Raw genomic sequence first — 27,500 nt, 5'->3', positions numbered from 1 at the left:
GTGTGTGTGATGGGTAGGTTTAGGGGCAGTGTGTGTGTGTGTGTGTGTGTGTGTGTGTGTGTAGGGGCAGTGTAAGAGGATAGAAAATACGGTTTGTACAGTATAAAAACCATTACGCCTATGGAGAGTCCCTGTAAACCACATAGACCAACATGTGTGTGTGTGTGTGTGTGTGTGTGTGTGTGTGTGTGTGTGTGTGTGTGTGTGTGTGTGTGTGTGTGTGTGTGTGTGTGTGTGTGTGTGTGTGTGTGTGTTTTGGATGGATGGTTGATAGAAGGATGGATGGATGATAGATAGATAGATAGATGGATGGATGGATGGATGGATGGATGGATGGATGGATGGATGGATGGATGGATGGATGGATGGATGGATGGATAGATAGATAGATAGATAGATAGATAGATAGATAGATAGATAGATAGATAGATAGATAGATAGATAGATAGATAGATAGATAGATAGATAGATAGATAGATCTTTATGTCATTTACATGTTTAAAATGTTTAAACTTGGATGTCAGTCCAGTCATAAAACGAGCCCATTTCACACACACACACACACACACACACACACACACACACACACACACACACACACACACACACACACACACACACACACACACACACACACACACACCTTCCAAACAGCCTCTACTTGAACTGGATCGTGACCTCTGTGGGGTCAAGGGTTCAGGGTCGGCCATTTTGCGGTCAGACTGACTCTTATATTCACCCTGAGAGATTGAGAGCCCTGAACACGCTTTACTGCCCTCCAGTGAAGCACAAGCGACGCTTTTATAGGCCTGTCGCAGCTGAAATATCTCCCTGAGCGCAGCTTCTTCAGGCCAAATTTACAAGGCCAGAGAGGAGGGATGAGCGGAAAACAGGCAGAAAACGACCGAGACATGAAATAAACCGATCTGAGAGCAGAGTTAAAGGGTTAGTTCAGCCAAAAGCATCTAAAATACATTTGGGTCCAAAAATAACAAAAACTACGACTTTATTCAGCATTGGCTTCTCTTCCGCGTTTGTGTTCAATCCTCAAATAAAGATTTGAACGGTTATGAATCAGTGAATATACTGAGTATAAAAAGTATATAGATTCTTTGATGATGTTTTTATTCCCTTTCTGGACATGGACAGTATAGTGTGCATACACTTGCATACGCTCTCGGACTAAATATAAAATATCTTAAACTGTGTGTGAAGATGAGCGGAGGTCTTACGGGTGTGGAGCGACATTAGGGAGAGGAGTTAATGACAGACATTTCATTTCTGGCTGAACTAACCCTTTAACATCACACATCACACACGGACTGAATTGGACAGGAAAATCAAGAGTCCCAACATTTTTATCTTGTCTTATTAAAGCGAGCCCCTCCTGCGGTCATAAAACTGTCGCCCGCGAGCTGATTTATTCTCCCCGCCCAACTATCGCGACGCCTCCAATTAATTTTTTTTGTTACCCGCGGTCTCTCCAGCCTGTAAGTGTAATGAGACTGCAGCAGGAGAAACTGCTGAGTCCAGTTAATGCACACACTGATAATAATAGAGAGAGTTAGCCTGAAACAGTGCAGGCCTTAAACGCAGCACAGAGCCGGTCATGTGATGCATATCATTCATTACTGACCCCTGACCTCACCTGACCTCAGAAACACATCCAGGACACACAAACACACGCACACACATCAGACACAGACCGACCAGAACGCCTCAGACACAGGCCGACCAGAACGCCTCAGACACAGGCCGACCAGAACGCCTCAGACACAGACCGACCAGAACGCCTCAGACACAGACCGACCAGAACGCCTCAGACACAGACCGACCAGAACGCCTCAGACACAGACCGAGCAGAACGCCTCAGACACAGACCGACCAGAACGCCTCAGACACAGACCGACCAGAACGCCTCAGACACAGGCCGACCAGAACGCCTCAGAGACAGGCCGACCAGAACGCCTCAGACACAGACCGACCAGAACGCCTCAGACACAGACCGACCAGAACGCCTCAGACACAGACCGACCAGAACGCCTCAGACACAGACCGACCAGAACGCCTCAGACACAGACCGACCAGAACGCCTCAGACACAGGCCGACCAGAACGCCTCAGACACAGACCGACCAGAACGCCTCAGACACAGACCGACCAGAACGCCTCAGACACAGGCCGACCAGAACGCCTCAGACACAGACCGACCAGAACGCCTCAGACACAGGCCGACCAGAACGCCTCAGACACAGACCGACCAGAACGCCTCAGACACAGGCCGACCAGAACGCCTCAGACACAGACCGACCAGAACGCCTCAGACACAGACCGACCAGAACGCCTCAGACACAGACCGACCAGAACGCCTCAGACACAGACCGACCAGAACGCCTCAGACACAGACCGACCAGAACGCCTCAGACACAGACCGACCAGAACGCCTCAGACACAGACCGACCAGAACGCCTCAGACACAGACCGACCAGAACGCCTCAGACACAGGCCGACCAGAACGCCTCAGAGACAGGCCGACCAGAACGCCTCAGACACAGACCGAGCAGAACGCCTCAGACACAGACCGAGCAGAACGCCTCAGACACAGACCGACCAGAACGCCTCAGACACAGACCGACCAGAACGCCTCAGACACAGGCCGACCAGAACGCCTCAGACACAGACCGACCAGAACGCCTCAGACACAGACCGAGCAGAACGCCTCAGACACAGACCGACCAGAACGCCTCAGACACAGACGGACCAGAACGCCTCAGACACAGACCGACCAGAACGCCTCAGACACAGACTGACCAGAACGCCTCAGAGACAGACCGACCAGAACGCCTCAGACACAGACCGACCAGAACGCCTCAGACACAGACCGACCAGAACGCCTCAGACACAGGCCGACCAGAACGCCTCAGACACAGACCGAACAGAACGCCTCAGACACAGAACGCCTCAGACACAGAACGCCTCAGACACAGAACGCCTCAGACACAGAACGCCTCAGACACAGACCGACCAGAATGCCTCAGACACAGACCGACCAGAACGCCTCAGACACAGACCGACCAGAACGCCTCAGACACAGACCGACCAGAACGCCTCAGACACAGACCGACCAGAACGCCTCAGACACAGACCGACCAGAACGCCTCAGACACAGGCCGACCAGAACGCCTCAGACACAGACCGACCAGAACGCCTCAGACACAGACCGAGCAGAACGCCTCAGACACAGACCGACCAGAACACCTCAGACACAGACCGACCAGAACGCCTCAGACACAGGCCGACCAGAACGCCTCAGACACAGGCCGACCAGAACGCCTCAGACACAGACCGACCAGAACGCCTCAGACACAGACCGACCAGAACGCCTCAGACACAGACCGACCAGAACGCCTCAGACACAGACCGAGCAGAACGCCTCAGACACAGACCGACCAGAACGCCTCAGACACAGACCGACCAGAACGCCTCAGACACAGGCCGACCAGAACGCCTCAGAGACAGGCCGACCAGAACGCCTCAGACACAGACCGACCAGAACGCCTCAGACACAGACCGACCAGAACGCCTCAGACACAGACCGACCAGAACGCCTCAGACACAGACCGACCAGAACGCCTCAGACACAGACCGACCAGAACGCCTCAGACACAGGCCGACCAGAACGCCTCAGACACAGACCGACCAGAACGCCTCAGACACAGACCGACCAGAACGCCTCAGACACAGGCCGACCAGAACGCCTCAGACACAGACCGACCAGAACGCCTCAGACACAGGCCGACCAGAACGCCTCAGACACAGACCGACCAGAACGCCTCAGACACAGGCCGACCAGAACGCCTCAGACACAGACCGACCAGAACGCCTCAGACACAGACCGACCAGAACGCCTCAGACACAGACCGACCAGAACGCCTCAGACACAGACCGACCAGAACGCCTCAGACACAGACCGACCAGAACGCCTCAGACACAGACCGACCAGAACGCCTCAGACACAGGCCGACCAGAACGCCTCAGAGACAGGCCGACCAGAACGCCTCAGACACAGACCGAGCAGAACGCCTCAGACACAGACCGAGCAGAACGCCTCAGACACAGACCGACCAGAACGCCTCAGACACAGACCGACCAGAACGCCTCAGACACAGGCCGACCAGAACGCCTCAGACACAGACCGACCAGAACGCCTCAGACACAGACCGAGCAGAACGCCTCAGACACAGACCGACCAGAACGCCTCAGACACAGACGGACCAGAACGCCTCAGACACAGACCGACCAGAACGCCTCAGACACAGACTGACCAGAACGCCTCAGAGACAGACCGACCAGAACGCCTCAGACACAGACCGACCAGAACGCCTCAGACACAGACCGACCAGAACGCCTCAGACACAGGCCGACCAGAACGCCTCAGACACAGACCGAACAGAACGCCTCAGACACAGAACGCCTCAGACACAGAACGCCTCAGACACAGAACGCCTCAGACACAGAACGCCTCAGACACAGACCGACCAGAATGCCTCAGACACAGACCGACCAGAACGCCTCAGACACAGACCGACCAGAACGCCTCAGACACAGACCGACCAGAACGCCTCAGACACAGACCGACCAGAACGCCTCAGACACAGACCGACCAGAACGCCTCAGACACAGACCGAGCAGAACGCCTCAGACACAGACCGACCAGAACACCTCAGACACAGACCGACCAGAACGCCTCAGACACAGACCGACCAGAACGCCTCAGAGACAGACCGAACAGAACGCCTCAGACACAGACCGACCAGAACGCCTCAGACACAGACCGACCAGAACGCCTCAGACACAGACCGACCAGAACGCCTCAGACACAGGCCGACCAGAACGCCTCAGACACAGACCGACCAGAACGCCTCAGACACAGGCCGACCAGAACGCCTCAGACACAGGCCGACCAGAACGCCTCAGAGACAGACCGACCAGAACGCCTCAGACACAGACCGAGCAGAACGCCTCAGACACAGACCGAGCAGAACGCCTCAGACACAGACCGACCAGAACGCCTCAGACACAGGCCGACCAGAACGCCTCAGACACAGACCGACCAGAACGCCTCAGACACAGACCGAGCAGAACGCCTCAGACACAGACCGACCAGAACACCTCAGACACAGACCGACCAGAACGCCTCAGACACAGACCGACCAGAACGCCTCAGAGACAGACCGAACAGAACGCCTCAGACACAGACCGACCAGAACGCCTCAGACACAGACCGACCAGAACGCCTCAGACACAGACCGACCAGAACGCCTCAGACACAGACCGACCAGAACGCCTCAGACACAGGCCGACCAGAACGCCTCAGACACAGACCGACCAGAACGCCTCAGACACAGGCCGACCAGAACACCTCAGACACAGACCGACCAGAACGCCTCAGACACAGACCGACCAGAACGCCTCAGACACAGACCGAACAGAACGCCTCAGACACAGACCGACCAGAACGCCTCAGAGACAGACCGAACAGAACGCCTCAGACACAGACCGACCAGAACGCCTCAGACACAGACCGACCAGAACGCCTCAGACACAGACCGACCAGAACGCCTCAGACACAGACTGACCAGAACGCCTCAGAGACAGACCGAACAGAACGCCTCAGACACAGACCGACCAGAACGCCTCAGACACAGGCCGACCAGAACGCCTCAGAGACAGACCGAACAGAACGCCTCAGACACAGACCGACCAGAACGCCTCAGACACAGACCGAACAGAACGCCTCAGACACAGACCGACCAGAACGCCTCAGACACAGACCGACCAGAACGCCTCAGACACAGACCGACCAGAACGCCTCAGACACAGGCCGACCAGAACGCCTCAGACACAGACCGACCAGAACGCCTCAGACACAGACCGAACAGAACGCCTCAGACACAGACTGACCAGAACGCCTCAGAGACAGACCGAACAGAACGCCTCAGACACAGACCGACCAGAACGCCTCAGACACAGACCGACCAGAACACCTCAGACACAGACCGACCAGAACGCCTCAGACACAGGCCGACCAGAACGCCTCAGACACAGACCGAACAGAACGCCTCAGACACAGACCGACCAGAACGCCTCAGACACAGGCCGACCAGAACGCCTCAGACACAGACCGAACAGAACGCCTCAGACACAGGCCGACCAGAACGCCTCAGACACAGACCGACCAGAACGCCTCAGACACAGACCGACCAGACCGACTCAGACACAGACCGAGCAGAACGCCTCAGACACAGACCGACCAGAACGCCTCAGACACAGACCGACCAGAACGCCTCAGACACAGACCGACCAGAACGCCTCAGACACAGACCGAACAGAACGCCTCAGACACAGACCGACCAGAACGCCTCAGACACAGACCGACCAGAACGCCTCAGACACAGACCGACCAGAACGCCTCAGACACAGACCGACCAGAACGCCTCAGACACAGGCCGAACAGACCGACTCAGACACAGACCGACTCGGACACAGACCGACTCAGACACAGACCGACCAGAACGCCTCAGAGACAGACCGACCAGAACGCCTCAGACACAGACGGACCAGAACGCCTCAGACACAGACCGACCAGAACGCCTCAGACACAGACCGAACAGACCGACTCAGACACAGACCGACTCAGACACAGACCGACCAGAACGCCTCAGAGACAGACCGACCAGAACGCCTCAGACACAGACGGACCAGAACGCCTCAGACACAGACCGACCAGAACGCCTCAGACACAGACCGACCAGAACGCCTCAGACACAGACCGAACAGACCGACTCAGACACAGACCGACCAGAACGCCTCAGACACAGGCCGACCAGAACGCCTCAGACACAGACCGACCAGAACGCCTCAGACACAGACCGACCAGAACGCCTCAGACACAGACCAACCAGAACGCCTCAGACACAGACCGACCAGAACGCCTCAGACACAGACCGACCAGAACGCCTCAGACACAGACGGACCAGAACGCCTCAGACACAGACCGACCAGAACGCCTCAGACACAGACCGAGCAGAACGCCTCAGACACAGACCGACCAGAACGCCTCAGACACAGACCGAACAGACCGACTCAGACACAGACCGACCAGAACGCCTCAGACACAGGCCGACCAGAACGCCTCAGACACAGACCGACCAGAACGCCTCAGACACAGACCGACCAGAACGCCTCAGACACAGACCAACCAGAACGCCTCAGACACAGACCGACCAGAACGCCTCAGACACAGACCGACCAGAACGCCTCAGACACAGACCGACCAGAACGCCTCAGACACAGACCGACCAGAACGCCTCAGACACAGACCGAGCAGAACGCCTCAGACACAGACCGACCAGAACGCCTCAGACACAGACCGAACAGACCGACTCAGACACAGACCGACTCAGACACAGACCGACCAGAACGCCTCAGAGACAGACCGACCAGAACGCCTCAGACACAGACGGACCAGAACGCCTCAGACACAGACCGACCAGAACGCCTCAGACACAGACCGACCAGAACGCCTCAGACACAGGCCGACCAGAACGCCTCAGACACAGACCGAACAGAACGCCTCAGACACAGACCAGAGAAATCCATCTATCCATCTTTTCATCCCTCCAGCTTTTCATCCATCCATGCTGGCTTTCTCTAAACTAGCACTCCCATCCACTTTGAAACCGTCAGTGTTTGAACATGATGCTCTGGGTGTTTGTTAACAGAGGAAATCACATTTGTTATTGATATCAGATGATCTGAAGGGGAGATGATGCTGTATAATAAATTATATTCAAAGCTCATAAGAACTGAGCAGCTGTTTCGGTTTCAATTAGAAATTCAATTAGCAGAAAAAACACCCACATCAGTCGCTCTCGACACGCCGTGGCTGAGAAAAACTCCTGATGGAAATCTCAGCATGAGAGCAGCGTGACAGACGTCCTGTCAGAGTCACTCAGAGCTGATGTGTGTATAAATACATATTTAAACACGCTGATATGTGTTCATAAAACTTTAAGCTGACCATACCCATGAAGAACGCCACACTTCAGAGAGTCCAAATGACCCGAACCATTCAGACGCTCAAGTGGTGTGAAGAAGGGAAGCGTCTTAAAGGAACAATATGTAAGAAATGTGTTTCAGTTAATCATAAAATGGCCCTGATATGTCTCTAGACATTAAGAAATCATGTTAATTTCAAATATTTATATCACTGACAACAGTAGTCCGGCCAGAATATTGTCATTACAAAGTTATTGTTGAAGCCCTCAACTGATGTTGATGAAGTCATGTTGTGTTTTGGCCTGAAGCTCCGCCCTCCACCTAATCGACCAATCACAAAGCCAGTAGTGTTTTGGGTTGCCAGATCTACTCTAGTTACCACAGCTGCAGATCTACAAACGTTCTGCTGATCCTGCAGCCAATCTGGCAACCTCGAGTCAGGGGGAGGAGGAGGGGCATACGCCTGCAGTACCAGTTTTGGCCACAATCTTACATACACTTCCTTTAAGCCCTATTCGCACGGGATTAGTATATTTGTAGAACTCTGGTGATTTGTTAGCCTAGAAATCTAGACGCACCCTAGCGGCAGAAAATCTAATCTGCCGCGAGTGTCTTCTAGCAACTCTCAATTCACCTTATTCACCTGGCGGCCATTTTGAAAACTCTAACGCCGTTGTGGGGCACACAAACCCGGAAGCTGGACTCCGATACAGTACTAATCAGTAGCCGCATTCTGTGTCACTGCACTTCGTCACTCGGGAAAAAATCCTACAGAGGACAAACCTTTCACCGTTTTCCGGAGGATAAGGGATTACATGGAGAGTGGATTAAAAAAATATCAGAAGGGATCCTGGTCGTAATTTCTGCATTTTACTACAGACGAAGTTCGAAAGACTCGAGCAATAGCAAGACTGGGACATGTCAAGTCAGCTTTATTTAGCGCTTTTATAATGCCGATTGATCCAAAGCAGCTTCACGGTGTTAACAGGACAATACTGCAACACAATTTGATTCCGCTGCAGTCATTCCTGAGAAAACGGTGATGTTATCAGCTTATTTTAATCATATAGTGTCAACGTGGGCAGATCAGTATTATAGTTGATACAGTTAATTTACATGTGGGAGATATGTGTATGTATAAGCTACTGGATCTTCATATATGTCAAATAAAATGTCCATTTATCTAAAGAATAAAGTACAATTGTATTACACATGGATGATGTCTTTCATAACTTGACAACTGGTCAGAACATCAGAAAGAAATAAGTCATTCAAAAACATTGATATGCTCACTGGTCTAGGTTTGTAAATGGTAACTATGTACATTTATTGGTATGGAGGAATACAAATGGCCTGCTTGTATATTGTAAGTATGGAAAAACGTACCAGAAAAGGGCAGAACATTAGAAATTACATTAGGAGGAAAATTAAAAAACATTAACAAATGAAAACTACATATTATCTTGTTTTCTGTTTGAATTAAGATTATTTTTCTCACCCCATTGGCAGATTATTTATCTTATTTTAAGCAAAAACTCTCTTCATTTTGAGTTATTCTTCCCCTAAAACAAGACAATCATTTGTACTTGTCTAGTAAATGCTTCTTAATGTAAGAATTTTTAGATATTTAGACTTGAAACAAGACAAAAATACTAAGTAAGAAAAGCATTTTTTGCAGTGTTAAAAGGGAAAAAAAAGGAATCCAGCTATATTAACATGGAAAATATAAATTAATTAATTTCATAGGGCCCTAACATCTGCTTCAACAGCTCAGCATCACAGGAAGTCCCAGATAGAAACAGACACATGCCGGATGGACAAACCCTGTCAGATTCACAGGTTAAAACGCCAAAGCGTGCTGAAGTCGAGCTTCATCAGCACGAGCGGATCATCAGCGCAGGTTAATGAACACTTCAGAGACTCTCCGTCGGGTCAGAACAGGTTAATTACAGTCAGATCCACTGACAGACGGCCGAGAGACCGCGCTCACACTGCAAAAAATGCCTTTCTTACTTACACTCTAAAAAATGCTGGGTTGTTTTAACCCAACGTTGGGTCAAATTGTTGCAAATGTCAGATGCGGCAGAGAAGAGAAGATCCAAGACTGCCAAACACAATGGGCTTTATTCAGAACAGACTTCAGACAGAACATCGAACACTTCGATATAACGCGAGACCGGACAAAGAGTGACTGAACATGAGGAACTTAAATACACACACTGCACTCTTACTACTCACTTAAAAACGTTGGGTTAAAAATAACCCAACACGTAACCCAACTGTGGGTTGGTATAGCACCTTCCCAACGTTGGGTTATTTTAACCCAATGCATTGGGTTACAAAACAGTTGGGTTAAAAGTAACCCAACAGTTGAGTTAAATTTTTATTTTTATTCAAGCCATTATTTTAATAAATAAAATACCCATTGTTTTCAAATACAGATTTTTTTATTTGTATAAAACAATACATGTGCTTTAAAATATATATTTTAAATGTCAAACTAAATATTGGGGAGTAAATATTTATTGTAAATATACATAAATGTGTAAATATTAAATTCAAAATACACAGCACACATAATACACAAAAATGTACATAAGGTAAACATACATAAAAGGTGTACATACAAAACAAAAATTAAAAATGAACACAACAAATATTAAATTAAAAACCTATACAAATATGGACAGAATACACAAATTCATAATATTAAATTCTTCCAGAAATAAACAACTTTATTAAAAAATCTACATTGTACACTGTATGCTTTTATGTGTTGTTAACATATCTTAAGTAGCAAAACAAATACAAATTATGATAATCAAAGTTTTTAATGAGGCAGCAAAATATATATTCAAGTTTGCATGCTACAAAATCTCCCAAATGGGGCAGAGGTCTTTGGATAGTTCATGTCATAAATAAATAAAAAATCTGAAACATACAGCCAGTGCTTGAAATAAGGTCTTCTGTTCAACTGCCTCCACAATGAAAATGAAAAAATTCAGCGAGGTCTCTTTGTCCCCAAGCATCGTCATGTGGATCCTGGCTTGTCTCACTGTTCAGCTAATGCACCATGTTAGTTCCAACCTTAAAAGAATTTAAAAAAGTTCAGTTTGCTTGCACTGTGACAACATCAGCAGTGTTAAATTACGTAAAAGTTACAATGAAGCAGTGTTGTACTGAATTAAACAAATTGTCACTAATTAGTCATTACATCTGCTGTTCATTTTTCACCAATCAACATACTAATCCTCATGCTGTTTCAAACCCGTAAGACTTTGGTTCATCTTCTGAACACAGAAAGGCCTAGAAAGGCAGTAAAGATATTAATGTAATCTATGTGACTCCAGTAATTCAACCTCAGTTTTATGAAGTGACAAGCGTATATTCTATCCCTTAACCATAATTTACCACTTTATTTACAAAACATTAATCTCAACACATGTTCACGAGAGCCCCTTGACGCATGCGTGTTGTGTTGAAAAGAGAGCAAATGTTGTTGTGTTTTTTTTTGTGTTGTTGTTGCAAAAAGCACTCGTGTCGCTTCATAAAACTGAGGTTAGACCACTTGAATCCCATGGATTACTTTAATACTGTCTGTCCTGGGTCTTAAAGTGGTAGTTGCGTAGGTAGTCAATGGAGGGACAGAAACCTCGCAGATTTCTTTAACATTTGTGTTTTAAAGAACAACGAAAGTCTTACAACAACACGAGGGTAATTCATGAGATAGTTTACCCAAAAAAGAAAATGACTCCGTGATTTACTCACCCTCAAGCCAACCTAGGTGTGTATGACATTCTTCTTTCAGACAAATACAATCTGAGTTATATTAATAAATATCCTGGCTCTTCAAAGCTTTATAATGGAAGCCCATAATTTAAAGTGCAAAAATGCATCCATCCATTATAAAAGTGCTTCACACGGCTCCGGAGATTAATAAGAACCCATTGAAGTGAATTGATGGGATTGTGTAAGGAAAATATCCATATTTACCACGTTATAAAGTAAAATATCTAGCTTCCAGTGGACCGCCTTAAGTATTCAACTTCTGAAAAAAGCGTAACTGCTGTGAGAATAACGTCGGACGTAGCGTAAAAAAGCGTAAATACCGAGACGATTAAGTTGAACGTAGCGTAAGCGTTTTGAATTGCGAGAGGCGTTACACTTTCTTTGTAAGTTGAATAAGGAAGGCTGTCTGTCGAAAATTTTTATTTTAGTCTATAAAGTTTTAAATATGGATATTTTTTCTACAAAAACCCATCGATTCACCTCAGAAGGCCCTTATTAACCTCATGGAGCCTTATGGATTACTTTCATAATGGATGGATGCACTTTTTTGGGCTTCAAATTTTGACCATTATAATGCTTGGATTAGTCAGGACATTTATTAATAACTGATTGTGTTCGCCTGAAAGAAGAATGTCATATACACCTAGGATGACTTGAGGGTGAGTACATAATGGGATATTTTTTGGGTGAACTATTGGATAATCTATTAACAAGCAAAATCACTAAAGGAAATAATAAATGGATGCACTTTATCAAAGCTAATTTGATAGTGTTGCTTTTACTTACAGGCTGATTGGTGAATGTAATTAAGCTTCTCTTCATTTCAGCATATGTTGGACACACCATGTTGTCCATTTGTGAGGTATGGCGATGATGGCAGGATGGCAGGAAAGGTTTTAAAGGCAATTTCTCCATGATCATCTTTGAAAGACAAGTTAACAGAAAAAGAGAAAAAAACAGTTTTCACCTATACCAAATGTGTGGACCTGATTTCATATGCACTTAGACACAACCAAAACAACTTATTGAAATTAAAACATACTGTATGAAAATGAGAGAAGACAGCTGAAAATAATAATAATAAACTGGTTGTTTCCCAAATAACCTGGTTCTGTAGTAGCCCCTGCACTGCACATTGGCCTATCTAATGTTATTCAACTTACCAGCTTGTTAGTAGAGACTCCAAACCCGGAAATGTGCGTCAGATAAGGAAGACATCGAACTTGTGTACTATTGGTGATACTCCAGGACTAGAGTCAAGAACCACTGAGATCCAATCCTCCCTCTGCATTAGAATGAAGCAGGGGAAAATAACCAGAAAAGTATATAAGTCTTTAAAAAATAATTGTGTGCAACTTGTTTCAATATCGTACTCACCTTTAATTAAATGGCAGAGGTTCAACTGTTCTAGTCTTTGCTTCACAAATGAATCCATTGGTCTACAACACAGGTATATAACACATTTAGTACAACATATTTAAAATAAAGGCAAAAACTGTCATAGCTTCATAAGAAAACGTACTTTAGTTGTATGATTTAGCTACTCCTGTAATACGTTTAATAGTAACATGCATAATATATATTCATATGACAACATTCATTATGAATATAGGCCTACCACATTTCTGCCAAATTATCATAGTTGCAGTTTGTGTTAACTTACTACGGTAAAACTAGGTAATTTGTGGGTTGGAAAACATTCTAACTGTCGTGAACTAACGTTACAACGTTAGCACAATATTTCAGTTTTCTGCGTCAATGCTGTTGTGAATATCTGCACTCATTCATCTCACAACAGATATTTAGAGTAGTAAGTTATACTGTTGGATATTCGGCGAATTCAAACGCTTCTCCCTGGATCTCGCTGCTGTGGTGTCGTGTGACCGGGTCTGAGCGGGTCTGAGCTCGCGCTGCACGGGCCGAGCTGATAATGCTCCGCGCGGCTTTAGATAGTGATTTCAGACCAGGCATAAGTTACTTACTTTCTTTATCGCCGTATTAAGTTTCTAAATAGGTACACTAGAATAATGTTTTTACTTTATTACTGCTAGCGAGCTAACTGGGATAGCTATGGTTTATTTTTCCAGAGAGCATTAACGGGATTTTTTAAAATAAAATTCAGTTTTCGACTATATTCAACGTTTCAGTACACAACACATAATGTTATAAGAGTTGTATTCCTAAAAAAATGACATGTCTTACCTTTCATTTCATAATCAGGCTGCAGCAGCGTCTTCTGTTGGAGGTAACTCGTTTGCCGTTAAAATTTGAACCGTCACTGGGGAAACCATATTTAACCCAACGGCCGGGTTATTACTAAAAATAACCCAACGATGTTAAAATAACCCAACGTTTTGCAAAATAACCCAACATATTGACCCAACATGTGTAACCCAACGGTTGGGTTAAAAAAATAACCCAACGTTTTTTACTGTGTAAAGAATTCTAAAGACAAGTGGCGGGAAACAGAGAACAAAGCAACATGTGACCTATACAAAAACCTACACTCTAAAAAATGTTAGGTTGTTTTAACCCAATGTTGGGTCAAATATGGACTAACCCAGCAACTGGGTTGTTTTAACCCAGCGATTGGATTGTTTTAACCCAGCGATTGGGTTGTTTTAACCCAGCGATTGGGTTGTTTTAACCCAGCGATTGGATTGTTTTAACCCAGCGATTGGATTGTTTTAACCCAGCGATTGGGTTGTTTTAACCCAGCGATTGGATTGTTTTAACCCAGCGATTGGATTGTTTTAACCCAGCGATTGGATTGTTTTAACCCAGCGATTGGATTGTTTTAACCCAGCGATTGGGTTGTTTTAACCCAGCGATTGGGTTGTTTTAACCCAGCGATTGGATTGTTTTAACCCAGTGATTGGATTGTTTTAACCCAGCGATTGGATTGTTTTAACCCAGTGATTGGATTGTTTTAACCCAGCGATTGGATTGTTTTAACCAGCGATTGGATTGTTTTAACCCAGCGATTTGGGTTGTTTTAACCCAGCGATTGGATTGTTTTAACCCAGCGATTGGATTGTTTTAACCCAGCGATTGGATTGTTTTAACCCAGCGATTGGATTGTTTTAACCCAGCGATTGGATTGTTTTAACCCAGCGATTGGATTGTTTTAACCCAGTGATTGAGTTGTTTTAACCCAGTGATTGGATTGTTTTAACCCAGCGATTGGATTGTTTTAACCCAGTGATTGGATTAAAAACAACCCAATTGCTGGGTTAGTCCATATTTGACCACACATTGGGTTGTTTTTTTAGTGTAGTATTTTTCTCTTGTTTCTAGTCCAAACATCTAAAAATTCTTAAAACAAGAAGTATTTACATTTACATTTACATTTACATTTACATTTACATTTAATCATTTAGCAGACGCTTTTATCCAAAGCGACTTACAAAAAAGGGGAGAGTAATAGAAGCAACGGAACAGACAAGGCCAAAAACCTGTAAGAGCTGTAAGAAATCTCAATTAATTAGCACAATACACATTTTTTTTTTTTTTTTTTTTTTTTAAACAAAATTTGTTTTATTTACAAAAGTTTTTTTATTTACTAGACAAGCAAAAGTAATTGTCTTGTTTTGGGAAAAATAACTCAAAATGAAGAGAGTTTTTGCTTAAAATAAGATCAATAATCTGCCAATGGGGTGAGAAAAATAATCTTAATTCAAACAGAAAACAAGATTATTTTTCTTTATCTCTATAATTATTTTTCAAGACAAAAATACTGAGTAAGAAAAGCATTTTTTGCAGAGCAATCACAGCTGACGGCGTCTCATTGGCTCTCCAGACGCTCATTTATTGGTCTTTATGGTTACAGGAGGCTCGACACACCGGGACATTTATCCATTTTTCATGAGCCGACTTCAGCGAGCAACAAACAAATCAAACTGTTCTTATTATTTTACATTTGCTTCTTGATTCTATTCTTAATCTTAGCTTAGTTGTTCTCTATGTTCTTATGTATGTTTTGCTGCTTTTATTTTTATATGCTTGCTCTGTGAAGCACTTTGGTCTGTCTTGCGGCTGTTTAAATGTGCTATATAAATAAATGAACTTGAACTTGAACTTGAATTTCCCAGCAGTTGATTAGAGAGCAAAGACAATCTCAGCGCACAGGACGCGCTTCGGCAGGCCACAGTTAACTGTGAAGAGTTTCTGAGAGCGCTCCAATCACAGCCACTCTACACAGAACAGCTCTCACCTGATTGGCCGATCTGTTGCAAGCTTCTGAGATCATCACTGAAAAACGGCAGTGCGTCTCCAAACGCAGGAGACATCGTGCATAATTTACACATTGTATGAATAATTGTAACCACTGTTATAATATATTATACTTTATTAAATATAATGCATTAATGTAATATAATTAGATGGAACCTGCAATTATTATAATGCATTTTAACTTTGGTTACAATCATTTATGAAAAGATAAACATGCAAATGATCAAACTAGACCTGATATATTACAATGTAACAAAGCGTTATATTTCAAATTATGCATGAACTTCATATTCATGTAAAAATGGACTTTTATCTTCATTATTTTGAATTATTACACGGCTCTGTGAAATACTTGATTCTGATTGGTCAATCGCACATTCCAGCGGTGTGTTATTCCCAGATAACACACACCGCTCATCCGGGTACTGCGAGTTATCTTGACCGGTTCTACTTCTGTGCTTAACGCTGGCGCCATCTTGTGTCTTAAACAGCCGTGGGTTACAATGGAAGACTTCAAGGCGGGTTTCCTTTATAACGTTTTAAATATGGATATTTTTCTGACACAAACGCATCGATTGGAATCAGACGGCTCTATTAACCCATCGGAGTCGTGTGGAGCACGTTATTTGACGGACAGCTGCATTTAATGGACTTCAGAAACAGCTCCAACTACTGCTGGGATTAACGTTAGCCTGGACTTTTTAAATATAACTCTGATTGTATTTGTCTGACAGAAGAATGTCATAAACACCTATAATGACCTGAGGGTGAGTAAATCATAGGCTTGGGTTCATTTTTGGCTGAACTAACCCTTTCAGCATTCATTTTCAACATTTAGCAGCGATAGATAAAGGCTTAAAGCAGGTTGGAGCTGTTTTCCTTCGCGGAAGCTTTGCGTAAGAGCTAATAAAATATTTAATCTCAAGACAATATTTAGTGTGTAATTTATTTGAGACTAGTAGGCGTGTAATAAGCGGGATAATGTCCACCCAGCCGGTTGTTATCTCAGAATAAACCCCTTCAGAGTGACGCTCCGCTTCGCCTCGGGGTCCTGATCACTCTGGAGGGGTTTATTCTGAGATAACAACCGGCTGGTGGACATTATCCCTTACTTGTGACAGAATTGACATAATAATTTACATTTTTATCATTATTCCGATTTGTCATGATTGACTCGTCATAATTTCAATTTAGTATGTCAGTTTTTACTTTTTAAGTGATAATTTTGTACTTGGTATTCAAGAATTTCGACTTATGTCATAATTTCTGTTAAATATATTATAATTTTGTTTTAGTATGTCATAATTTTATCCTAATTATGTCTGAAGGATCATGTGACACTGAAGACTGGAGTAATGATGATAAATTCAGCTTTGATCACAGGAATAAATCACACTTTACTGTATATTCACACAGAGAACAGATGATCTACACTGGAGGAATATTACACTGCTTTACTGGAGTTAGGAGCAGAAATCACAAAAACTCGCCCAGAGCCACAACCTTCTTGCGATCTGTTCTGGGAAGGATGGATGCAGGACGGACACACACACACACACACACACACACACACACACACACACACACACACACACACACACACACACACAGGCCGTCTTTGTGGTTTCTGCCAGGATCTGGGGTTGCACAGAAGTTGTGGAGAACAAAATACAGGCAGTGAGGTTCAGATGAGACATTTGATCAAAGAAACGAGACACCAAACGCTCACCTGCCCGCTCTAGACACACAACCTGTGCACTTTCACACGTAAATGTACTCTCAAGACCCATAAAGGCACTAAAGACGTCGTTACAAAGCCCATCTCACTACAGCGGCTCTACAATCATTGATGAAGAGGCCAGAATAGAGTTAGTGCGCAAAAACACTAAATAACGACTTATATAGTGATGGCCGATTTCATAACAACAAGCTTCGAACCGTTATGAGTCAGTGAATCGATTCATGATTCGAACCGTTATGAGTCAGTGAATCGATTCATGATTCGGATCGCCAATGTCTCGTGATTTCAGCAGTTTGACACGCGATCCGAATCATGTGTGTGTGTGTGTGTGTGTGTGATGGGTAGGTTTAGGGGCAGTGTGTGTGTGTGTGTGTGTGTGTTTGATGGGTAGGTTTAGGGGCAGTGTGTGTGTGTGTGTGTGTGTGTGTGTGTGTGATGGGTAGGTTTAGGGGCAGTGTGTGTGTGTGTGTGTGTGTGTGTGTGTGTGTGTGTGTGTGTGTGTGTGTGTGTGTGTGTGTGTGTGTGTGTGTGTGTTGGGTATAGGCTTAGGGGCAGGGGCAGTGTGTGTGTCTTTGTGTATGTGTGTGTGGGTTGCGTTAGAGGAGGGAAAATATCATCAACCTGATCAATCCCTGGAATGTCCTCACTAATATAGTGAAACAAAACGTGTGTGTGTGTGTGTGTGTGTGTGTGTGTGTGGCTTCAGAACACAGGGACAGATGGCCTGGGTCCAGGTGGAGAGGAGGACGCTGGGTAATTTAATATCCCATTACACATGTCTGACACGAACTCCAATCACAGAAGGTCCTGCACTGCACAATAAGACTCGCCGACACGAGAGCTCTGAGATATTCACAAAATCAGCCTCGTCACTCAACGCTGGAGCATTTTTGCCTGGTTTTCCAGCAAATACTGTATCTCAACATCCTTAAATCAGGACACATTTACTGGGGTTGCACAATAAGGCTTGTTTTCAGAGAAGCTGCTCAGAATTTGACAGGTTTTCTTTGCCAAGAACAAGAAAATGTTTTTGTTCAGACTCCAGATATTTAGGCGTGCAGCACTACAGTAAGTGTTCATTTCCAAAGATCAGCATTCTCACCTATAAGTGATCAGGCAGATCGAACTGTAAGTCGTAGAGACTTGAAACTTTGAGGGATTGTACTCACACCGTCTAGTGAGGCTTTCCTGTAGCTCAACCAGTAGAGTGTGGCGCTAGCAACGCCAAGGTCATGGGTTCGATTCCCAGGGAAAGCAAGAAATGACAATAATGTATAATGTGTACCTTGAATGCAATGTAAGTCCGTTTGGATAAAAGCGTCTGCCAAATGCATAAATATAAATGTCACCAAAGTACGTCCCAATCGGCCTGATGGTGGCGCTACAGCACTCAAAAGTACGTAATAACTCCTAAAGCTGTCACAGGTTCACACTGCAAAAAAATGCTTTCCTTACCTAATATTTTTGTCTTGTTTCTAGTCAAAATATCTCAAAATTCTTACATTAAGAAACATTTACTAGACAAGCAAAAGTAATTGTCTTGTTTTAGGAAAAATAACTCTAAATGAAGAGAGTTTCTGCTTAAAATAAGATAAATAATCTGCCAATGGGGTGAGAAAAATAATCTTAATTCAAACAGAAAACAAGATTATTTTTCTCACCCTATTAGCAGATTATTTATCTTATTTTAAGCAAAAACTCTCTTCATTTTGAGTTATTTTTAAGAAAACAAGGAAAAATATCTTATGTCATTCTACTGATCTAGTAAATGCATCTTGATTTAAGAATTGTTAGATATTTAGACTAGAAACAAGACCAAATTACTAAATAAGAAGAGCTTTTTTTGCAGTGTGGTACTATAACACTCACTCACAACAGCATAAAGACTCATCCAAACCTCTGGCCGTTCATTATTCATGAGCATCTTTATTCCTGTTCAGACACTTACAGCCTTTCCTCCAGAGACGCACAAATAATGTGCAATTTAGGCCGACATCATTTCGCAGAGGTCAGTGTGAAGCCTCAACTCAGATCTTAGAGAAATTACAGGCTTTATGGAAAACTGTTACAGAAAAAACACTAAATCACTCCAGACTGACTACAATCACAGCTCTTATTCCGCTCTTTCCCCGCGCACATTAACGCGACCGGTGCTATTTTAAGGCTCTTTGTGAGTGTATCTGTTGTATCATAAACACACATTCATGGGAATAATCTGCATTATCAGGAGTGGTGGAGAGGGGGTCATAAATTCTGGATGAATCGGGGAGCTGCTCGGATCGTCACACACTTAACAAAAGCAGCGTTTGTGCTTTCAGACATCTCCAGACTTTCGGCCCAAAAACGACTCTCACACTGCACAAAATGCTTTTCTTACTCAGTATTTTTGTCTTGTTTCTAGTCCAAACATCTAAACATTCTTAAAACGAGAAGTATTTACTAGACAAGCAAAAGTAATTGTCTTGTTTTGGGGGAAAATAACTCAAAATGAAGAGAGTTTCTGCTTAAAATAAGATAAATAATCTGCCAATGGGGTGAGAAAAATAATCTTGTTTTCTGTTTGAATTAAGATTATTTTTCTCACCCCATTGGCAGATTATTGATCTTATTTTAAGCAGAAACTCTCTTCATTTTGAGTTATTTTTCCCCAAAACAAAACAATAATTTGTACTTGTCTAGTAAATGTTTCTTAATGTAAGAATTTTTAGATATTTTGACTAGAAACAAGTATTTTTTGCAGCGTGGGAGAATGAGACGCTTTTTATACGACAGGAGATGCTTTCACACGGGCAAAAAAGTGACATTTAAAGAGTCAGGAGTCATTTGCCACACTGTAATTTAAAGCCGTCACACACACATCTTCCTGCAGACCTTTGCAAATGTCAGGCGCCGTCATGCAGACAGATGATGCTTCTCTGAAAACTTTACACTCTTTGCTTTTGCATGAGAGGATTTATACGCTACTATCATCATTTCCTTCAAAACCTCCAGAAAAGATCACGATCACGTCAATCCGATACTGTAAAATGTTTTTGTTGGTTTAACTTAAAAAAGTAAGTAACCTGGTGTCCTTAAATTTTTGAGTTTACTGAAATTAAAAATTTGAGTTGATACAATGAAGGAAATTTGTTTAATAAATAGAAACTCAAAATATTATTGTATCTGAACCACATAAAACGTGATAAATCATGAAAATAGCACAATTTGGCTGCGTCATCACAAATACAGTTAAAAAAAAGTGCGTGTGTGCATGTGTGTCTGTGAGAGCATGTGGTGTGTGTGAGAGAGAGTGTGCGCGTGTGCATGTGTGTGTGTGACAGAGAGTGTGTGTGTCTGTGTGACAGAGAAAGTTAAAGAGTGTGTCTGTATGTGTGTGTGTCTATCTGTCTGTGAGAGCGTGTGGTGTGTGTGTGTGTGTCCGTGTCCATGAGAGCGTGTGGTGTTTGTGCATGTGGTGTGTGTGTGTCTCTCTGCGTCTAACGGGCATTTAATAACAATGGCGGTCTGACTCTCAGCAGTCACTCTCGTCTCTCTGCGCTTCCCTGCCGTGTGCAGATGGTTCATTGTCTTCAGTTTCCAAAAACATTCTCAGTCCATCAGGACCCAGAGTCCAGCCGCCGGCCCTCACATGACCCGCTCCTCTGCAGTCTGTACTGGATAGTGCGTAAAAAAACTGGTTTGTGACCCAAGTGCGTCTGAGTTTTATTCATACTATAAAGAACTTACGGGTTTTGTGAACTTGAATTTACGGGTATGTCCCTCTTTGGCTACTGTACTTTCAAGATGGAGAGGCAACATGGCGACCGGGACTCGAACCCCTCACCCGTATGTATTTTCAATGGCATATTATAAACTTACGAGAATACTTTATTACTTGAAAGAAGTAAATATACATTAATGAGCACATATATTTTTGAAAGAGGAATTATGACAGCTCAAAACTCCCTCTGCACGCGATAGGATAGCGCTACAACCAACCAGAGCAACGAAGGTGAAGCAGAGCTGACAGATTAAACATTCACCGTATCCAGTCGGCTAAACTCCGAACACATCTTCCCTTCTTCAGAATGACTTCAGTGCCGTTCTTTGTTCTTTTCACAGAGAAAAGCTGAACTCAAGTCTTCCAGAGTCGCGGTCAGAGCTGATTCGACAGACCGCCGTTCGCCAGTTTCTGTGTTTACTAGAAACCTATGTTTGCTACGTATTTGTATTTGTTACCATATTTCCACACTGGAATTTAGCCTGAATTACCGGTATTTGTTGTTAATGTTCTGTATGCAGACCATAATGTTATGGTAACTGTACGTTTTCAATAAATGAACCTAGTATTTTATAGGATAAAATAGACGCAAAGGGCCCTATCTTGCACTCAGCGCAATTGACTTTGTACACCGCCGCATGTGTCATTCCTATTTTGCACCCACACAAACTGTGCTTTTCCCTCCACAGAAGCACGTCGCTAAACTAGTGAATGAACTTGCGCTCCCTGGGCGGTTCAGCGCAAAAAAGGAGGCGTGTTCCGGCGCAAACAATCCCTGGAGCTATTTTGCTGTTCCATTAAACTGTGCCACTGACCAGAAAAAAACCCAGTCTAAAGTCAGTTATTTTTGCAAATCATAAATTGTTACACTAAAAAAAATATTAACACATGAGACGACGGAAATCATTGTGGTGTGCGGAAATCATAAATCTAGCTTACAAATTATTCAGGCTTATTGTAGTAATTAAGGATCAGACCTGTTTGCCCAATAGTGGCCAGACATATCTGTGTATAAGGACATCTGACAAATTGGTTTGTCCATCAAGAACCAAAAAAAAAGAAAAAGAAAAATCGACTGAAAAACTGTTTAACCGACGCCTGTTTTACCGACGCTATTGTGGGTGGGTTTCTCCCATCCCCACACAACACAACTTCTCTGTCTTTCACTGCTCTTCAAGAACATCAGTCTCCTCGGCTGTGAACCGCTCCTGGCGTGCGCCTGGTAAATACGCCATAATAATAGCAGCCCATAATGGAGCTTGCGCAGCTGCTTTTAAAGGGAATGTTGGATGCCGCTCTGATTGGTTTATTCACGTTACGCCCAAACCACACCTATGAATAATGAAGCTACTTCAGACCAACCCATTTTAGATCAAGAGCCATTTATCCCGCCGGGAAAATAGCAACAGCGCCGAGACCCGCCCACAAAGTTACTTCAGATCGTTAAAATAGGGCCCAAAATCTCATTTTTATTTATTCTACTGGTAGTTTGATTTGCTCAAATAGAAATTGAGGCCTGCCTCCTTCCAATAAAGGCCTGGACCGCGATACGCTTGAGTAAAATAAAGGCCCGGGCCTATATTAGAGGATTTACGGTGTATATATATTATAATAATAATAATAATAATAATAATAATAATGTGTTCAATTTATATAGCGCTTTTCAAGGCACTCAAAGCCCTTTACATTGAAGCGGGGAATCTCCTCAGCCACCACCAATGTGCAGCACCACCTGGATGATGCGACGGCAGCCATATTGCGCCAGAACGCTCACCACACACCAGCTGATTGGTGGAGAGGAGACCGAGTGATGAAGCCAATCAGGAGAGGGGGATTATTAGGAGGCCATGATGGACAGAGGCCAATGGGCAAATTTGGCCAGGATGCCGGGGTTACACCCCTACTCTTTTTCCGAAAGACATCCTGGGATTTTTAACGACCGATTTTTTTATAAGCCTCATTTGTGTCTACACTGATCGGTCGAATGAGGCATCTATGTAATATATAAAACAAACACACCTATGATGTCCTGGGGGTCAGCAGATAAACATCACAGGCTCATTTATAGCTGAACTATCCCTTTAACGGAGGTGTTTCAACACACACGGTTCAGTGGCCACGTCCTCGTATCGCAGCGAGGCGCTCTTATGTTCCTACACGGGGAGCGAAGGGTCGCCATCTGTCCGGCCTCCGCATGGTGTGTGTGTGTGTGTGTGTGTGCGTGTGTGTGTGTGTGTGTGTGTGTGTGTCAGCTGAGATCTGAGCCAATCAGATCCCCTGGAATCGACAAACAAACAATCAATCATGAAGAGCTTATAAAGCTGGAGAGACGGACCTCGTGAACACCTGATCATTCCCGGAGAGGATCGTGAACACATTCAGAGTGTGCGTGCGTGCGTGTGTGTGTGTGTGTGTGTGTGTGTGTGTGTGTGTGTGTGTGTATGTCCGGACACGAATCCTTCAGGACTCTGAAATGCCACTTCAGCTGTTCTGCAAGTTTTTGCAGGAAGATCATAGCCGAGAAACTGAGAAACCTTCAGTTGTCGGGACAAGAGGAATCCACACACACACACAAACAAACACACACACACACACACATACACACACACGCACACACACACACGCACCCACACACACACACACACACACACACACACACACACACAGCCCCTGCACCAACCCATCACAGGAAACATTCTGCATTTTTACATTTTCAAGAAAAACATAATTTAGTATGTTTATGAATCAATTTACATTGTGGGGACCGCTGGGCCTGGCTGGTGATCTCAGGTTTATATTACACTGTGGGGACATTTGGTACACAAGTACACACACACACACAGACACACACACACACACACACACACACATAAAGGCCAGAAACATTCTCTTCATAAGCTTCATACTTAAAGGAACAGTCCACCCATAAATCATCATACTCACGCTTAAGTCTTATGCATTTCTTTCTTCCGTGGGACACAAAAGAAGATATTTAGAAGAATGTTGGTAGCAAAACAGTTAACTGGAGCCCATGACTTCCATAGTAGGAAATAAAAAACATACTACAGAAGTCAATGGCTCCAGTTAACTGTCTGGTCACTGACATCCTTCAAAATATCTCTCCTTGTGTTCAGCTGAAGAAAGAAACTCATACAGGTTTGAGACAACTTGAGGACGAGTAAAGGATGTCAGAGTTTACATTTTAAAGTGAACTATCCCTTTAAATGAAATCATGAATCTTCAAGAGACTCTAATTAACCCACTGATGTCTCATATGGACTACTGTGATGATGTTTTTATTCCCTTTCTGGACATGGACAGTATAGTGTGCATACACTTGCATACGCTCTCGGACTAAATATAAAATATCTTAAACTGTGTGTGAAGATGAGTGGAGGTCTTACGGGTGTGTGGAACGACATTAGGGGGCTGAACTAACCCTTTAAGCTTTAATCTCTCCATTGTGTTCTATGAATACTGTGGCTTTTATGACAAACTGCTCAGTTGTAACTCACTTTGGATAAAAGCGTCTGCTTAACAAACGAATGCAGAGCTGATCTCAGGTCAGGCTTCAGTTCGCTCGATCACAACACACACACGACCCCATCCTGCAAAAGCACAGCTTTAACCTTGAGACTGATCTAAAGTCCTGGATAAAGAGACAGCCACACAAAAGCCTGAAGGATGAAATCATCTAATACATTTCTTCTTCTTCTTCTCGTAGCTGATGATATATTTCCATTTCACTTAACGCTGCTTTCGCATTAGAGTTTTCTCCTTCACATGCCAGCGGAGACTCTCTTTCTTTACGGTGGTATAAAAGGCTTTTGTCGTTTGCCTTTGAGACGCCCTTGGAAGATTATATGAATGCAAACCCTTGAGTCCATCATTAATATGAGTTCAATTAGAGCTGGATTATGTTTAAAGCAGTCGTATACACTCTGGGTAAAAAACAACCCAATGTTGGGTCAAATATGGACTAACTCAGCAATTGGGTTGTTTTAACCCAGCGATTGGGTTGTCTTAAGCAAATATTTAACCCAACCGCAGGATTAAAACAACCCAATCGCTGGGTTAAAACAACCCAATTGCTAGGTTAGTCCATATTTGACCCAACATTGGGTTAAAACAACCCAATCACTGGGTTAGTCCATATTTGACCCAACGCTGGGTTAAAACAACCCAATTGCTGGGTTAGTCCATATTTGACCCAACATTGGGTTAAAACAACCCAATCACTGGGTTAGTCCATATTTGACCCAACATTGGGTTAAAACAACCCAATCACTGGGTTAAAACAACCCAATTGCTGAGTTAGTCCATATTTGACCCAACATTGGGTTAAAACAACCCAATCACTGGGTTAGTCCATATTTGACCCAACGCTGGGTTAAAACAACCCAATTGCTGGGTTAGTCCATATTTGACCCAACATTGGGTTAAAACAACCCAATCACTGGGTTAGTCCATATTTGACCCAACATTGGGTTAAAACAACCCAATCACTGGGTTAAAACAACCCAATTGCTGAGTTAGTCCATATTTGACCCAACATTGGGTTAAAACAACCCAATCACTGGGTTAGTCCATATTTGACCCAACACTGGGTTAAAACAACCCAATTGCTGGGTTAGTCCATATTTGACCCAACATTGGGTTAAAACAACCCAATCACTGGGTTAGTCCATATTTGACCCAACATTGGGTTAAAACAACCCAATCACTGGGTTAAAACAACCCAATTGCTGAGTTAGTCCATATTTGACCCAACATTGGGTTATAACAACCCAATCACTGGGTTAGTCCATATTTGACCTAACATTGGGTTAAAACAACCCAAGATTTTTTAGCGTGCACCATCGTGTAATGTCACTTGCAGAAACAAATACAGCACAATCTGGACGGCATTCAACGTTTATAATACAAGACTTCAGTTTTTACTGAACTATCTAATATCGTCTGGAGATGAGCAGTCATTTCTTAAAGGGCTAGTTCACCCAAAAAGGAACATTCTGTCATCATTTACTCGCCCTCGTGTTGTTCCAAACCTGTATGAGTTTCTTTCTTCTGCTGAACACAAAAGAAGATATTTTGAAGAATGTTTGTAACCAAGCAACATGAGGGTGAGTAAACAATGACAGAATTTACATTTTTGGGTGAACTATTCCTTTAATACACCGATCAGGCATAACATTATGACCTAATATTGTGTTGTTCCCCCTTTTGCTGACCCGTCGAGGCATGGACTCCACTAGACCCCTGGGACCAAGATGTTAGCAGCAGATCATTTAAGTGCAAGGTTTCCCAGCAGAAGCATCACGGCTCGCCTTCTTCACATAGTGCATCCTGGGGCCATGAGTTCCCTAGGTAACTATCAGAACAATCTGAGCTGCTCTGTGTATTCTGACAGCTTTCTATCAGAGCCAGCATTAACTTCTGGAGCAGTTTGAGCTCCAGTAGCTCGTCTGTTTGATCGGACCCCACAGGCCAGCCTTCGCTCCCCACGGTCATCAATGAGCCTTGGCCGCCCATGACCCTGTGGCCGGTTCTCCACTGGTCCTTCCTTGGAGCACTTTTGATAGATACTGACCACTGCATGTCTACCACAGTTACCACTGTTTTAAAGACATCACTAAAGTGTCTTAAATCATCTGAATATCACTTAAGGAGGGTTAATGCTTAAGCGCTTTTCTATAAATAATGGAGAAAAAAGCCCCATAAAGGAACCATACCGGCAGATAACGTACTTTACTTTGTAACAAAATACTTTGTTTATTTGTTTCAATAAACAAAGTAATTGCCAAAGTCCAGTCTGAATGTTACATATGAATTTTTGCGACTTTTTAATGGCATATTCAGATAAGATTAAAGAACTGATTAATTTACGAATAAGTAAAAAACAAAACGTAAGCAATAA

The 27,500-nt window shown here is 44.0% G+C and overlaps 1 protein-coding gene and 1 long non-coding RNA gene across 3 annotated transcripts in view; both read right to left on the bottom strand.

Annotated features, from left to right (window-relative positions):
• ctbp2l (C-terminal binding protein 2, like) overlaps window positions 1–27,500 on the bottom strand; it is a 57,660-nt gene that overhangs the window by 28,558 nt on the left and 1,602 nt on the right. The window lies entirely within an intron of this gene.
• LOC137056211 (uncharacterized) lies at window positions 10,293–14,099 on the bottom strand. Its single transcript, XR_010900236.1, has 5 exons — window positions 14,052–14,099; window positions 13,227–13,288; window positions 13,013–13,134; window positions 12,636–12,770; window positions 10,293–11,147 (listed from the first exon to the last, which is right to left on the bottom strand). It is a non-coding gene; the product is annotated as an uncharacterized lncRNA (long non-coding RNA).

The sequence above is a fragment of the Pseudorasbora parva genome, chromosome 21, assembly GCF_024679245.1.
Source record: "Pseudorasbora parva isolate DD20220531a chromosome 21, ASM2467924v1, whole genome shotgun sequence".
Taxonomy (NCBI): Eukaryota; Metazoa; Chordata; class Actinopteri; order Cypriniformes; family Gobionidae; genus Pseudorasbora; species Pseudorasbora parva.
The sequence above is the reverse complement of the archived record's forward strand: the minus strand, read 5'-3'. Positions and strand labels throughout refer to the sequence as shown.